Consider the following 16,811-nt stretch of genomic DNA (forward strand, 5'->3'; position numbering starts at 1 on the left):
ACAACAAACTGTGGAAAATTCTTAGAGACAGGAATACCAGACCATTATGCCTGTCTCCTGAGAAACCTGTATGCAGGTCAAGAAGCAACATTTAGAACTGGACATGAAACAATGGACTGGTTCAAACTTGGGAAAGGAATGCATCAAGGCTGTATATTGTCACCCTGCTTATTTAACTTACATGCAGACTACATCATGCGAAAGGCCAGGCTGGATGACTCATAAACTGGAATTAAGACTGCTGGAAGAAATATCAATAATCTCTGATATGCAGATGATACCAGTTTAGTGGCAGAAAGCCAAAAGGAACTAAAGAGCCTCTGATGAAGGTGAAAGAGGTGAGTGAAAAACCTGGCTTAAACTCAACAGTCAAAAAACTAAGATCATGGCATTTGGTCCCATCACTTCATGGCAAATAGATGGGGATAAAATGGAAACAGCGGCAGACTATTTTCTTGGGCTCCAAAATCACTGTGGATAGTGACTGCAGCCATGAAATTAAAAGACGCTTGCTCCTTGGAAGAAAAACTATGACAAACCTAGACAGTGTATTAAAAGCAAAGACATGTCTTTGCCAACAAATGTCCATATAGTCAAAGCTACGGTTTTTCCAGTGGTCACGTATGGATGTGAGAGTTGGACCATAAAGAAGGCTGAGCACCGAAGAATTAATGCTTTTGAACTGTGGTGCTGAAGAAGACTCTTGAGAGTCCTTTGGACTGAAAGTAGGTCAAACAGTCAATCCTAAAGGAAATCAACTTTGAATATTCATTGGAAGGACTGATGCTGAAGCTTCAATACTCTGGCTACCTGATGCAAAGAGCTGACTCACCGGAAAAGACCTGATGCCGGGAATGATTGAGGGCACAGGGAAAAAGGGGCAACACAGGATAAGATGGTTGGATGGCACCATCGACTCAATGGACATGAATTTGAGCAAACTCTGGGAAATAGGGAAGGGCAGGGAAGTTCATGGGGTGGCAACGAGTCAGCGAACATGACTGAATGATTGAACAGTAACAACATCCTGGTGGCCCCAAACTTTAGGGAAGGTAGAGCATGCCAACCAGATTCTTAAAAGAGCCCTAGGTAAACTATGTCTAGAGCTACTCTTCCAGATGTATGCTATCACACCATGCACCCATCTTGGTCACGGCATAGCCTTTCAGATAAAAGGGGAAAATAGCTTTATGCCCTGGAACCAGCAACACTTGGCTATATTTACCCCCACAGTGACATCTGTAATGTCACTTGAATCCTTAATTTCTCTCTTGATCAACATCCCCTGAGTGGTGTTCCCTATTTTCTTCAAAAAAAAAAAAAAAAACAGGAGTGTCTCCAACAGGAGAGTCTGTGGAAGACCTGGACAGTTCACAATGTACAGTAACCTTCAGCATTTGAACTGACAGGAAAAACCAGGATCCAGCAATTGCTCTGCAGTAATATGATTTAGCCCAAAGCCTAGAAATTAGAAGTAAAAAAAAAAGAAAAAGACACACTACACCTATCCCTAGGTTTGAGGCCCTCCTTAGATGCCATCATCCAGTCTTGAAAATCCATGCTCTGTTCGGTATAACCAACATGTCCCGATTTCTAAATCACCCTGATCTCTAAATCAGATGGGCACCTTTGACGGTTATTATTCCCTTGTAGGGGTCCTCATCCCTGAGAACCGAGCCCTATGGTGGCAATCCACATATAACGCTCTCTACCTTGAGGACACATACCAAGATGCCGCTCAGCACTTGAGTCCCTTTCCAAACACTCTTATTGCTCCTGGCTTTGGGGGCAAGCAGGGTGACAATTTTCACCCAGATACTGAAGTCTCTACCCCGTCTGTTATGCTGTGTTCCACTTGTAAGAGAGAAGTTCTATCCCCATTTGGCAAAACCATTTTGTCACCCAGCTTGAACCCAGTCATGGTCTCTGCATTATATGCAGGAATAGAGCTTACTTACCTCTTCCCCTTTTTTGGTCAGGGACCTGCTCTCTAGGGTAAGTCACACTTCACACAGTTCTGGCCTGGAGTAATGCCTCCTTGCCTCAATCAGTGTATCACCACCAGAGGATATACTGCGTAGTGGTGCTTACCCTCTTGTTTCTGGCCCTGGGATTAACCTCAAGGTTTGGCAGGAGCTGCCACCAAAGGGACCTCTCTACGTAAGTTTCAGCAGCTTTCTAGTGACACTGCTGTAACCACAAAAAGACTGTAAGGACCCTCGGATGTCTACAATCCCAAGAAGATTACTTAGCCACTATGATCCTACAAAATCACCAGGCCCTATACTGACCTTAGGACAGGGGAGCACCTGTCTATCTGAAGGAAGAATATTGTTTTTTTTATTATAACCAGTCTGGCCAGGTCCAAGAAGGTATTAAGGGCCACAAAATAACCACAAGTGCACGGCAGGTACTTGGCACTTTCTCTCCTTCCTCCCTTGGCTCCTGCCATTTCTGGGTATCTTGTTAGGCCTCTGGTTTGGGCCCTGTCTGTTTCAACTGCTCACAAAGTTTAGCAGGCTCCAACAGCTTCAGACTAAAGTGATATTACTAAAGTGTGGCTTCCCTGGTAGCTTGGAAGTAAAGAATCTCCCTGCTAATGCAGGACATGTGGGTTCAATCCCTGGGTTGGAAAGATTCCTTGGAGAGGGAAATGGAAATCCACTCCAGTATTCTTGTCTGGAAAATTCCATGGTTAGAGGAAGCTGGTGGGTTACAGTCCATGGGGTCCCAAGAGCGTCAGACACGACTTAGTCACTAAACAAGAGTGGAAGCCAATAGAATATCTTGATTTAGATCAGGCAGAGAGAGACTTCTACTCTACTAGCCAGGATAATGCCCACTCTAAACAAGAAGTAGTTACAGAAGAGACCTCCTTATGGGAGGTCCCTATAAGGAACATGGAAATGACAAACCACCACCAGTCAAAAGCATTAGTTCAGTTCAGTCGCTCAGTCATGTCCGACTCTTCGCAACCCCATGAATCACAGCACGCCAGGCCTCCCTGTCCATCACCAACTCCCAGAGTTCACCCAAACTCATGTGCATCGAGTCCGTGATGCCATCCAGCCATCTCATCCTCTGTCGTCCCCTTCTCCTCCTGCCCCCAATCCCTCCCAGCATCAGGGTCTTTTCCAAAAGCATTAAGGAAGGGCCAAAAAAATGGAAGAGACACTAGCTCATAATATATCCTGACAACCTCCCAGAAACCTTTCCATCTTGGCTAAGTCATGCTCATAACACCAGGAAGGACCCAAATATGGCAAAAGTAAGATGAGTAGCCAGAGACAACCTGGAAACTAATCCATCACCATAAAACCTGAGACTAAATGCCACACGGCAGAGCAGTCCTCCTGGGTTCCCTTACCCCACTGTTCTCCATCTGGGCATCCCTTCCCAATAAAGTCTTTTGCTTTGTCAGTAAGTGTGTCTCCTCAGACATTGCTGAGTGTTAGACAAGAGCTCACTCTTGGGTCCTAGAAGGGATCTCCCTTCCAGTAATATAAGCTCTGAGTGCTCAGATAAATGGATGTGTTCTTGCAGATGCTGTTGGTAACTAACTCTCCTTCCCTCCTCTTTTTGGTTTCTATATTCTCAGCTGTGTTTGTGCAGTAACATTCTCAGGGAAAGCAGAACTCTCACCCAACCATTAACATTCTCAGGGAAAGCAAAACTCTCTCACCCAACCACAGATTCAGGAAATGCAATATGACTGATCAAAGATAAGTAAGCTAAGAGTTACCCCTTTGCTAAGGAGTAAACATGACCTAGTGCTCGCAAATAACATAAGAGTTATATGTTAAGACAATTTCAATAAGAGAAATTGTCCAGGGTTTCTCCTGAGCAGGACTTTTCTCCCTGATATAAGAGAAATCTTTTCTTCTCACTTTAGGTGAATTGCACAGCAAGTGACACTTAGAGCTGAAGCAGCCCTCCTGCAACCAGGAAGCATCAAGCTAAATGATGAAAACTCACTACTGAAGATGGTAGAGCAGAGAGGTAAATAGAGAGTCCAAGTTCTTAATGATACTGTGTGACTGTACTCACTACTGAAGATGGTAGAGCAGAGAGGTAAATAGAGAGTCCAAGTTCTTAATGATACTGTGTGACTGTACTCACTACTGAAGATGGTAGAGCAGAGAGGTAAATAGAGAGTCCAAGTTCTTAATGATATTGTGTGACTGTACTCACTACTGAAGATGGTAGAGCAGAGAGGTAAATAGAGAGTCCAAGTTCTTAATGATACTGTGTGACTGTACTCACTACTGAAGATGGTAGAGTGGAGAGGTAAATAAAGAGTCCAAGTTCTTAATGATACTGTGTGACTGTACTGGAAGTAAGCACCTACTTCCAGATTACTTTGTATAAGATTTCTTTTTCTTACTTAGCCAGTGCTAGTTAATTATTATTGTACTTGCATCTGCAAGTATTCGACATGATGATTCGTTTTAACATGATGAGCAAAAACAGACTTAGGAAGAGGTTGAAGAAGTCATCGGTACAAGAAAAGTACTATTTCTACATCTTTGCACACAACCATGATTCCTCTCTCTTTCCACAACATAGCAGAAACACATATCAGAGATTCCCTTGCTTTAAAATTACTGATGTGTGTATCTCTCTTCCCTATTAGACTGTGATCCCCTAGAAGGTAAAGACTATGTTATCTCTCTCTTGGAATCCCCTCCAGCTCTAATGTAATGCTTTGCACGTGCTAACTCAGTAAGTGTTGAATTGAGTGAACTGAAGTTTGAAGTCTGTAGCTGAGTGGTTTATGAAGAATGGGATAAGGTGTGAGTTGAATGAGGTTCTCCAGAGAGATAAAAATGTCAGGAGGATTAAACATGTCTTCAAAAGCACTCTATGAAATGAATGTCAAGACATCTGGAATTGGTCTTCATACCATCACCATGATCCCATCAACACTTGAATTATTAAGTTGAGGTAGAATAATCACACTAGAAAATCCTTGAAACTTTTCATTTGCTTCAGTGATAAACATTTGGTATTCCTCATTAGTTCACTAAAATGATTATTTATTTGGATTGCGATTCTTTTCTCAGTGTTGTCTACTACCTTAAAGGACCATGTGAACAACTGGCTGTCCCTCTCTCTCACCTCAGCAACAGAAACATCACATCAGTTTGGCTCACTTTCCCAGCAAGGACAGTCATGTGCACTGATAATGGAGTTAAAAATAACTCTCCCTATTTGGAATTCAGGATGGGTAGGGGACGCATCAGCTTCCAAGACCACAGCCTTTCAGAACTGTCAACTGCCACTCAAATGACTTAGCTGCAAAGCATTTCAATAGCAAATATTTTCCCTGTCTAGAAGGATTCAAGGATAGAAGGAAATCCACTTATAGTGACATAAACTCAAGGGGTGTCCTTTGTTAAAGTTAAATAACTCTCATTTAACATTATTATTATTTAATTGTACACAGAGCTCTAAGGTGACTCTGCAGGTTGTATAGTCATGTAGCCTTTGACTCTCAGGAGGTCAGTATCTGCACCATCCATCACAGATTATTAGCTATTCAATTTTTAAAGGTTGCCAGACATGGGGATTTCACTATCATTGAACAGAACCTGACCTGGTGTTAATTAGCAATAGAATAAAGTAGCTATCTCATCTCATCTGTTAAACTCTATGATACTGAAATAAACAGTGTATCTATCTGAAAGTGTCAAGGAGACATAAGGAGTCATTTCAGACCAGCCTAAAAGTTTTAACGTTATCACTAAAAAAAAAAAAAAATTAACAGTCCATGCACAACAGATTCCTCGACTTTATTCGCTTTTGAACAGTTTTATTGTAAATTCTTAAGAAGACTGATTCCAATCATAAGCCTGCCACCACCCATCCAGCCTACTCTTGCAATTCTATCAACATGAACCACAGTCATTTTTCAGAAAACTCTACTGTCTTATTTTATATACCACTGTCTGTAGTGTGCTGAAGTGTGGCTCCTTGCTTTTACTATAAGGTAAAGCCTATAGTTCTCATGTCTCAGAAAACTAGTTTTCACTTTTACGTTGTCTTTTAACCAGATAAGGATAAATCTGAAAAAAACAGGCAAGATCTGTGTACACACTGAAATCTACAAAATATTGCTGGGAGAAATTTAAATGAGCTTTTAAAAATGATCTTTATTTTAACTAGTTGAAAGCCTCAATACTATTAAGATGTTATTAACGGTTCCCTCCAAATAGATATACAGATTCAATGCCATCTTAGTCAAAATCCAAGAAAAAAAATTGTTTTAGAAATTGAAGTGTGGATTCTAATACTTCTAAGGAAAATCAAAGGGCAAAACATCTTTGAAAAAGAATAAAAAGTTGGAGGATTAATATTACTGGATGTTAAAACTTAAATTTTAAAATTAAAACTTAAATTCTTAAATGACAGTAATTTGGGGAGTGTGGTATTGGTATCAGACAGCAGGGAATCCAGAAATAAATCCATACATATTTAGACAACTGATTTTTGACAAGGTTTAGAGACAACTCGGTAGACAAAGGATTTTTTAAAATAATGAGGCAACAAATATAGTTCTGTACGAAGATGATAAAGAAGATGAAGACAAAGAAGAAAAAAAAGAAAGAGCTTCAATCCATAGTTCACATTGTTTACCAAAAAATTAATCAAATATTTAATAAGTGTGGAAACTAAAAAAATGAAATTTCTAGAGGGAAACAAAGAAGAAAAATATTTGTTACCTGAGTTTGGCAAAGACTTCTTTTATGACATGAACATGACACTTAGGTGAACACATACAAGGGAACAGCTGCTTCTGCTGGGGTGGTCTGTGAAAGAAAGGAAGGGAACTGTCTGTGGGATAAAGGGAGAAAGGGCTTCGAGCCAAAAAAGAAAGCATTGCAAAGTTAGGATGAGTGAGAGAGCACTCATCGGGGTCAGACCAGAGTTTTGCAGATGTTGCTGAGAGAGAAGACAGGAAAGGTTAGAGCCAGATTGTGAATTCTCAGCTAAAAGAGTGTCTCTATCCTGTAGGCAATGGGACCTACAGAAGGATCTTAATCAGGTGAGTAACATGATCAACTTCATATCCTGAAGAGGGGACTTTGTCGGTGACAGGGTCAAAGACAGAATGTAAAGAAGGACCAATTAAGGTCAGTTTCCATGCTCCAGACAAGAGATGGCATGAGAGATGGCGACGGAGTAAGCCAGGTTATTAATTGTGATGAAGTAGAGTTTACAGTCCATCACACATGTTGAAGGCACAATGGAAGATTGACTGGATGTGAAGAATAATGGGTTAGGGGAGGGCAGCACCTGCTGAGCAAGTAAAGAGAATACGAAGGTGTTTTGTGTGTTTTGGTTTTTTGGTAACTATATGAATGGAGATGTGCATGTGTGCTAAGTCGCTTCAGTCATGTCTGACTCTTTGCAACCCTATGGACTATAGCCTGCCAGGCTCCTCTGTCCACATGATTCTCCAGGCAAGAATAAGGAGTGGGTTGCCATGCCCTTCTCCAGGGGATCTTCCAGACCCAGGGGTATTGTTTATTAATTTAGGAAAAATAATAGAGTAGGGAGTACTTGGTTACTGAGTTTGGGGAGAATTTTAAACCCTTTGAGAATTGTTGTGTCAAATAAGGTATAACAGCACCAGCCTTAACAGAAGCCTCTAGTTTTCTGATTTCTGCTACTACAGAAAACTTAATTATATCAAAGTCAACAAAGTCTAGTGTAAAGGAAGCCCAGTGGAGGAAAGCCACTTCAAGGGAAGAATCACCTATGGCACCACAGAGAGCCTGAAGGGCAAAACACAGACTGGAAGAAGTTTACAATTCATCTGTCTGATCAAGGACTCACTTTAGAATAATCATGGTGTCATAGAGAGAGATTTATTTTATAGTCACTCTATTTGGGGGAAGGTTTTTTGGAAGCATTTTCATGCTGGATCCTTTTTCACCTTTGATGTTTATAAACCCATCGTGGTATTGCTGGATCTGCCTTGTGGCAACTTGGCTCACACTACCTGTAGCATTGCTGGAGGTAATGCATTTGTTAAATGCATCACCTGTTATAATCACTTTTATAATAGGTAATGCATTTGTTCCTGGAGAAAGATGTTTTATCATCATGAATCACTGGGCAAGAGTGGGTGGGATATTCCTGTGGAATTATCTGATGAGATATAGCTATTTCAGACTAGAGAAAATTTACCTCAAAGCCAGTCTCAAATGCGCCCCTGGATTTGGTTGGGCCATGTAGGCTGGTGCCTATATCTTCATTCAGAGGAAATGGAGGATGACAAGAGTTATTTTAAGACATGATTATTTTTGTGATATCGGTGAACCACTTCAGCTCCTCATATTCCCAGAAGGGACTGATCTCATAGAAAATAGCATGGCTTGAAATAATAAATTTGTTGAAAAGAATGGACTTCAGAAATATGAATATGTCTTATATCCAAAAACTACAGCTTTAACTTTTGTAGTAGACCATCTAAGAACCTGCATGCTGCCCATGACATCAAGGTGACATACTCTCACAACATTCCTCAGAGAGGCACCTCCTTCTCAGGGACTTTCTCAAGGAAATCCACTTCCACGTCCACTGATACCCAATGGATATCCTCCCCGCATCCAAGGAGGACCTCCAGCTCTGGTGCCAAAAATGGTGGGAGGAGAAGAAGAGAAGCTGTGCTCCTTCTATTGAGGAGAAAAGACATTTAGCTTTATGAGACAGGTTGCCATTCCAGCTTGCAAGTCCGAGCCCAGGGTCCTTGTGGTCACATTGTTCTCTTACTGTACTGGACCCTGCTCAGTCCTGCAATTACCTGCTCATCTATTTGTACAGTTTGTCCAGTGATATTTTATAATCATCACCTCTGTGCTGCAGGAGAGAATATTTGATGGACTGGAGGTCATCAGACTTGCATGTTACCATTTTTTAGACAAACAGCCACGTTTAAGTGACAAAGAAAAATGAGTAAGATTCTAAGGTTCACTGTAAAAGCTTAGGGACATTTTGGAAATGTTTTAAGCCTCTGTAAACTGAGATGTATTTTTGCACAACTATGTCAAATATTTCTAACTACTATTGTTATTTGTTACAAATATTTTCCCTTAATTTAGTGGGAAAATATTGCTATATACATAGTGTTTTTTTTTTTTTTTTACATCTCTGAATGTAATTTCAACACTAGCAGGGAGCAATCACTGTGAAGTAATACAAGCCAGAATATTAGTAAACAATCATCAGGCTGTTAGCAGACATGGTACACACAAGACTGTGTTAAAGGCCCAATCATACCTCCCAACAACTCCCAGACAAGAGGCAGATTTGGGACTCCTATGCACCGGCCAGATCAAGTGCTGGCACTTAACCATGGAGGTGAAGGCCCTTCCTCTTAACTCCTCTTGGCACTGTCCCCACATTCCTGTCTATGCCACTCAAAACCTTGCATTCTGCCTTAATACCAAAAAAGAGAAACACTTTGTCTTTAAGCTGAACAAAATTCTGATAGGAAGCCCCTCATTGTTCATAAAATCTTTGCATCTAGTCTTGCACTGAGCTAGATGTCAGAAGACCACCTGGGTCATGAGGAAAATAAACCTAGGAAAATAAAACCTAGATGAGACACAAAGAGCAACCACTGGCTCTCCACTCAGAAACCTTAATTTGAATTTTTCAAGCTAGGAATTCATACAGTTTAGTTCTTTGTTTCTGCATAATTCTGCCTGCTTACTGCTAGTTTCTTTACAGCCTGTTGTCAGGTGTTGCTTTTTTGCATTAAAAACAGTATTTATCAAGCCACTACCTTTTTAAAGGAAAGCATAGCAGAATGTTCTGGTACTGACATCAGAAACTCTCTTTTGCAGTTGCGTCTTAGTTGAAATATTTAAAATCTGCCGCAAAAAAGTAAGGTCACTGTATTTTCTATACATGCCTGGGTGTCTAATTTCTGCCATTAAAACAGCAATAATAACATGCTTGCAGAATAGGCCCCATGGTTTAACTTATATTATTCTATTCTTACAGCTTTGACAAATTTTATTCTTAAAACCAAAGTGGAGCCCTTTTTTATGACAGTGAGAGATCTCTTAGTTCCAGACTTCTTCCATTAGTAAAATTGAAACCCACTTTTGACCAATAGTAATTTTTAGGCAAACAGCCATTTGAGGCAATGGAAAATCTAGCAAACCAAAAGCACCAGCTCCTTCTGAGGCAAAGAAACCTGTGGGCATTGCTTCTACTCCACTGGAGTCCTGCAACTACTTTTCTTTTTTAATCATAATGGGAATGCGAGTCAGAGCAGCAGAAAATATGGGGCAATTAAAAAAGCCTTTAGGTCTTAAGCAAACCTGTCCACTTATTCCTACCGTGAACCAGTCTAAAATGCTGTTTCTTGCTTTGTGTATTCTTGGCAAGAATACCTTCTCATTAATTACATCACATTTTTACTGAACAATGACTTCCACCCCACGGCTTCCCTTATGTCTCAGTGATAAAGAATCCACCTGCGATGCAGGAGACGTGGGTTCGATCTCTAGGTCTGGAAGATTCCTTGGAAAAGGAAACAGCAACCCACTCCAGTATTCTTACCTGGAGAATCCCATGGACAGAGGAGCCTGGCAGGTTATAGTCCATGCGGATGCAAAGAGCGGGACACAACTGAACACACATACACATGACTTCTACCCTATGAAGGACGCAGGTTTTGCTGTGAGCTGGACTTACCATGCAGACTCTTTCAGAAAGTCCTGGTTGTGGCAGCACTCTGTTGGCACACCATTTTTACTGGAAGAATACTAATTAGTGCCCCTAGTGACATGCCCCCACCTATATATAATTTTTCCCCCGATGCTGTTTTTAATTCTGATGGGGGCTACCAAGTAGTTATTAAGCACATCTGCTCCAAATCCAGCTGTTTAACTTTACTGGTTTTTAAGGTGGTTATTTTTAAGTTTTTGTTTTTTTTTTTAACTTAATAAAAGAGATTTCTAATTTAGGTCTAGCTTAGACATCTTTTAGTTATATTTAGAAACAAGAAACAGTTTAACCATCAGCATTACATTTGTCCTGGATCAGAGAGAAAAGCCCTGTGTTCTATCCACAGGTGTTTATAAGGTAACCCATTCACACTTCCTCCATCTTCTAATGGCTGTTACCTTCAGTTTGACTTTAATGTCGTATCCTCGTTAACCCTCTGAAGTCTAAAAAAGGAGAACTTTTTCCCCCCATTTTTTTACCTTTTTTACCTTTTCCCATTTTTTTTTTTTTACCATTTAAAGATGTTAAAAAACACCTTTAAGATAACATGCAAACTTTTTACCTACCCAGAATTAATAAGCATTGTACTTGCTCTAAGAGTTATAAATGGTAACTTCAAAATGGGAAAAAAAAAAAATGTCTTTTTCAGTGTGTTTTTTTTTTTTCTTTCCAATAAGGCTCCTTTAAAATTGTAATTATTTATATTTTTCTACAAATAATTATAATTATTTGAGTTTTTCTTCTTTTGTTCAAAAAAAAATTCAAAGAAATATGCACCCCATGACTTGGAATCTAAAATTAGTAACAAAGTATCAAGTAGAGGTTAATGTCAATACTTTGGCCACCTGATGAAAAGAACCAAATCACTGGAAAAGACCCTGATGCTGGGAAAGACTGAAGGCAGGGGAAAGGGACATAAGAGGATGAGACAGTTGCATGGCATCATCAACTCAATGGACATGAGTTTGAGCAAGCTCTGGGAGATAGCGAAGGACAGGGAAGCCTGACATGCTGCAGTCCGTGGGGTTGTAGAGTCAGACACGACTTAGCCATTAAACAACAACAGAGTTTAATGCAGTTTGAATATTGTGCTTGTCCTCAGGGGTGATCCTCTCCCCACCTCCCACTGTGACTCTGGCTACATCTGGAATCTCACCTCAGTGATAAACTCAAGGGACTGTGAAATGTTTACAGTGCTGTATATCCCATTAATACACCTTTACCATTCAGAAATCTTTGAAATAAAGCAAGTGTAGCTTAAAAAAAAAAAAGATGGTACTTAGATGACACTGAAAAAAAATCCATATAAGAAAAGATAATCCTACTTCAACCAAAATTAAAGACTCTGGTCTATGGCAAACACAGAAGCAAGAGACAAGCAAGAAACTAGAAGAAAATATTTTCAAGTTATAAATCTAATAAAGGAATTATATCCAGAATACAGAACTGTTAAACTCACTATAAGAAAACAAAAACCCTAACAAAATAGGCAAAAAAATTTGGATACTTCACCAGAGACGATATATGGAGAGCAAAGCTCAATTATTAAAGAAATTCATTTTAAAGCCACTCTGTAATACCCCCTAGGAACCTACTAGAATGATTAAAATGAAGAAGATTGGCCTTACCAAGTTTTGGAAAGGACATGGAGGAACTCACCTTGAGCCAGACATCCTGGATGTGAAGTCAAGCAGGCCTTAGGAAACATCACTACAAACAAAGCTAGTGGAGGTGATGGAATTCCAGTTGAGCTATTTCAAATACTAAATGATGATGCTGTGAAAGTGCTATACTCAATATGCCAGCAAATCTGGAAAACTCAGCAGTGGCCACAGGACTGAAAAAGGTCAGTTTTCATTCCAATCCCAAAGAAAGGCAATGCCAAAGAACGTTCAAACAACTGCACAATTGCACTCATCTCACACACTAGTAAAGTAATGCTCAAAATTCTCCAAGCCAGGCTTCAACAGGATATGAGCTACCAGATGTTCAAGTTGGTTTTAGAAAAGGCAGAGGAACCAGAGATCAAATTGCCAACATCTGTTGGATCATCAAAAAAAGCAAGAGAGTTCCAGAAAAACATCTACTTCTGCTTTATTGACTATGCCAAAGTCTCTGACTGTATGCATCACAATAAACTGTGGAAAATTCTTAGAGAGATCAGAATACCAGACACCTTGCTTGCCTCCTAAGAAATCTGTATGCAGGTCAAGAAGCAACAGTTAGAATTGGATATGGAAAAACAGACTGGTTCCAAATTGGGAAAGGAATATGTCAAGGCTGTATATCATCAGCCTGTTTATTTAACTTAACCTCAGAAATGTAGATGACACCACCCTTAAGGCAGAAAGCGAGGAGGAACTAAAGAGCCTCTTGATGAAAGTGAAAGAGAGTGAAAAAGTAGGCTTAAAACTCAACATTCAGAAAACTCAGATCATGGCATCCAGTTCGACCACTTCATGGCAAATAGATGGAGAAACAATGGAAACAGGGACAGACTATTTTGGGGGGGGCTCCAAAATCACTACAGATGGTGACTGCAGCCATGAAATTAAAAGACACTTGCTCCTTGGAAGAAAAGCTATGACAAACCTAGACAGCATATTAAAAAGCAGAAACATTACTCTCCCAACAAAGGTCAGTCTGGTCAAAGCTATGGTTTTCCAGTGGTCATGTATGGATGTGAGAGTTGGACTATAAAGAAAGCTGAGTCCCAAAGAATTGATGCTTTTGAACTGTGGTGTTGGAGAATACTCTTGAGAGTCCCTTGGACTGCAAGGAGATCCAACCAGTCTATCCTAAAGGAAACAAGTCCTGAATATTCACTGGAAGGACTGATGCTGAAGCTCCAATACTTTGGCCACCTGATGTGAAGAACTGACTCATTAGAAAAGACCCTGATGCTGGGGAAGATTGAAGGCAGGAGAAGGGGACGACACAGGATGAGATGGCTGGATGGCATCACTGACTCAACTGACATGAGTTTGAGACAATTCTGGGAGTTGGTGATGGATAGGGAAACCTTGGGTGGTGCAGTTCATGGGTTTGCAGGGTCGGACACGACAATGTGACTGAATTGAACTGATGGAGGAACTAAAACTCTTATGTACTGCTATTGGCAATGTAAGGTAGTACAACCACTTTGGAAAACAGTTTGCAAGTTTCTAGAAAAAAATATACCCACCATATTTATCTAGCCATTCCATTCCTAAGTACTTAAAGAAAAATTTAAGTATATACTTATACAAAGATTTGTGCAAAATGTTCAGAGAACCATTATTTGTAAAAACCTAAACTAGATAAAATCCAAACATTCAACAGAAGAACTGGAGAACAATTTTCTGTATATCTATACAATGAAATATTACTCAGCACCACATATTGATAAATACATAATTGTGAATGAATATCCCAATTATGTCATGCAGAAGGAAGCATAAAATAAGATTATATACCATATGAATTCTTTCATATAAAATACAAATTAACTTACAAAGACTGAAACCAGATTAGCGGCTGCCTGGGGAGAAGGTTTGGGGCTTCCAAGGTGGCGCTAGTGCTAAAGAACCTGCCTGCCAATGCAGTAGAAGTAAGAGACACAAGTTCTATCCCTGGGTCAAGAAGATCCCCTGGAGAAGGGCATGGCAACCCACTCCAGTATTCTTACCTGGAGAGTCCCATGGACAGAGGAGCCTTGTAGGCTACAGTCCATAGGGTCGCACAGAGTCAGACATGACCGAAGTAGGGTACAACTTAGCAGGACCCAACTAGGCAGGAGAGAAGGTCAGGATAGGCAGGAGGGAGGCTTCAGTCGCTGAGAAAATTTTGGGATTCATTGATATGTTAATTTATCTTCATTCGAATAATGGCACCCCACTCCAGTACTCTTGCCTGGAAAATCCCATGGACGGAGAAGTCTGGTAGGCTGCAGTCCATGGGACTGCTAAGAGTCGGACACGACTGAGAGACTTCCCTTTCACTTTCATGCATTAGAGAAGGAAATAGCAACCCACTCCAGTGTTCTTGCCTGGAGAATCCCAGAGACGGCAGAGCCTGGTGGGCTGCTGTCTCTGGGGTAGCACAGAGTCGGACACGACTGAAGCGACCAGCAGCAGCAGCAGCATACATATGTCAAAATACCAAATTGCATACGTGAATGTGTACCATTTATTCTATGTAAATTAAAAACGTAACTATTTTTAAAAATCAGTTAGATCTTGTCACAAGTTCTATATGTGCAATTAACTAAGTTTCCACTCAGATATCTGAGCCAGCAGCAATGCACTTACCTTAAAAAAATTTTTTTTAACTGAAACATGAAGAGGAATAGGCTAGTTGGCAGTGTGTAAGTGAATAAATGCATGGGCATGCTCACTCAGTCATGTCCAATTTTTTGCAACCCCACAAACTGTAGCCCTCAGACTCCTCTATCCATTGGATTTCCCAGGCAAGAATATTGGAACAGGTTTCCATTTTCTTCTCCAGGAGATCTTCTCAACCCAGGGATTGAACCCACATCTCCTGCATTGGCAGGAGGATTCTTTACCACTGAGCCACCTGGCGAAGTCCACGGACTGAATAAATGGAATGAATCCCAAATATACTCCTTCGTGGTGGATTCCATTTGAGAGGAAAGTGCTATGTAAAGTCTTGCCTTTACCAGTACCACTTATTCAGCTTTGAGAAAGACAACTGACATTTTTTAAACCTAGTTTCTTTACCTCAGGACAGCAACGATATCTATTCTGGCATCTGCAGGTTTTTGGTGATGATCGAAAGTGGTAACTCCATAAAACAGAAACCGAAATACGCATAAACATAAATAGTGTAAACTGAAAAACCAATTTATCACTGTACCAATGTAAGGAAATGCAGTATGAGCACATTAGAAAATGGATTTATTTTCTTCCATTACTATTTTCAAAAGCATTTATCAAATTCTTTTTCTCTTTTCTGAATGTTATCTCTTAGATGCGTTAAATATTTCAGTCTCAGGAATTAATTTTTCAAGGTGTAAAACTATTAAAGTAAAATTTCTATTGTTATTTGACTGAAACCCTGCTCCTCCCCCTCACACTTCAGGCCTGGAGGGCATGGAAGCCAGCAAGGCAAGTGAAACAGTGCAGGACCCTGTGGGGTTCCTGGGCACAAAAGTTTTCCTTGTCCCCCATTTTCTTGTTAGCAGGAAATAGGCTTAATTAAGCCTTCAGGATCTTCCCTAAATTATAAAAGTGAAAGTGCAAGTGTACGTCGTTCAGTCCTGTCTGACTCTTTGAGACCCCATGGACTATACAGACCATAGAATTCTCTAGGCCAGAATATCGGAGTGGGTAGCCTTTCCCTTCTCCGGGGGATCTTCCCAACCCAGGAATCGAACCCAGGTCTCCCTCATTGCAGGCAGATTCTTTACCAGCTGAGCCACAAGGGAAACCCCAAAATTACAAGAAGGAGATTCAAACAGTTGCTAATCAGGGTAGAGAGGGGACAGGGAGACAAGGGAGGAACAGTCGGGAAACAATAGTGCAGCCCTAGGGCAGGGTACAGGCTCCCCCTCAAGGAATATATGTAAGAATATCTGAGCTGTTTTGCACTTACTGTTTCTCAGGTGGTGCTAGTGGTTAGGAAAAAAAAAAAAAAAGCTGCCTCAATGTAGGAGACTTAAGAGATGCTGGTTTGTTCCCTGGGTCCAGAAGATTCCCTGGAGAAGGAAATGGCAACCCACGCCAGTATTCTTGCCTAAGGAAGCCAAAGGTCAGAGGAGCCTGGTGGGTTAAGGTTCACAGGGTGGCAAGGAGTCAGACACAACTGAAGCTACTTAACACACATGCAGTTACTGAAACCCCTGTCAGGTGAGAGAAGTTAACTGTGTGCGGTCCACAAGCACACAGGCCCCAGACTGGTTGGAACTAGAAGGTTAATGATGCTGACTCCCATTTAACTCACCCCAACCAAATAGAAGAAAGCGCACCAGCTGATCTCTGCCTTCTTTGAACCACTGCTATAGAACTCCTCACTACCTTCTCCAGATCAGGACACACAGTTTCCAGACGATTAGCCTACAGCAG

The 16,811-nt window shown here is 40.7% G+C and overlaps 1 pseudogene; it reads left to right on the top strand.

The window, feature by feature from the left end:
• The first annotated feature begins 7,851 nt into the window (after positions 1-7,851).
• On the top strand, positions 7,852-8,961 carry LOC102270297 (lysocardiolipin acyltransferase 1 pseudogene; annotated as a pseudogene).
• The last annotated feature ends 7,850 nt before the right edge of the window (positions 8,962-16,811 follow it).

The sequence above is a fragment of the Bos mutus genome, chromosome 2 (genome assembly GCF_027580195.1).
Source record: "Bos mutus isolate GX-2022 chromosome 2, NWIPB_WYAK_1.1, whole genome shotgun sequence".
NCBI lineage: Eukaryota > Metazoa > Chordata > Mammalia > Artiodactyla > Bovidae > Bos > Bos mutus.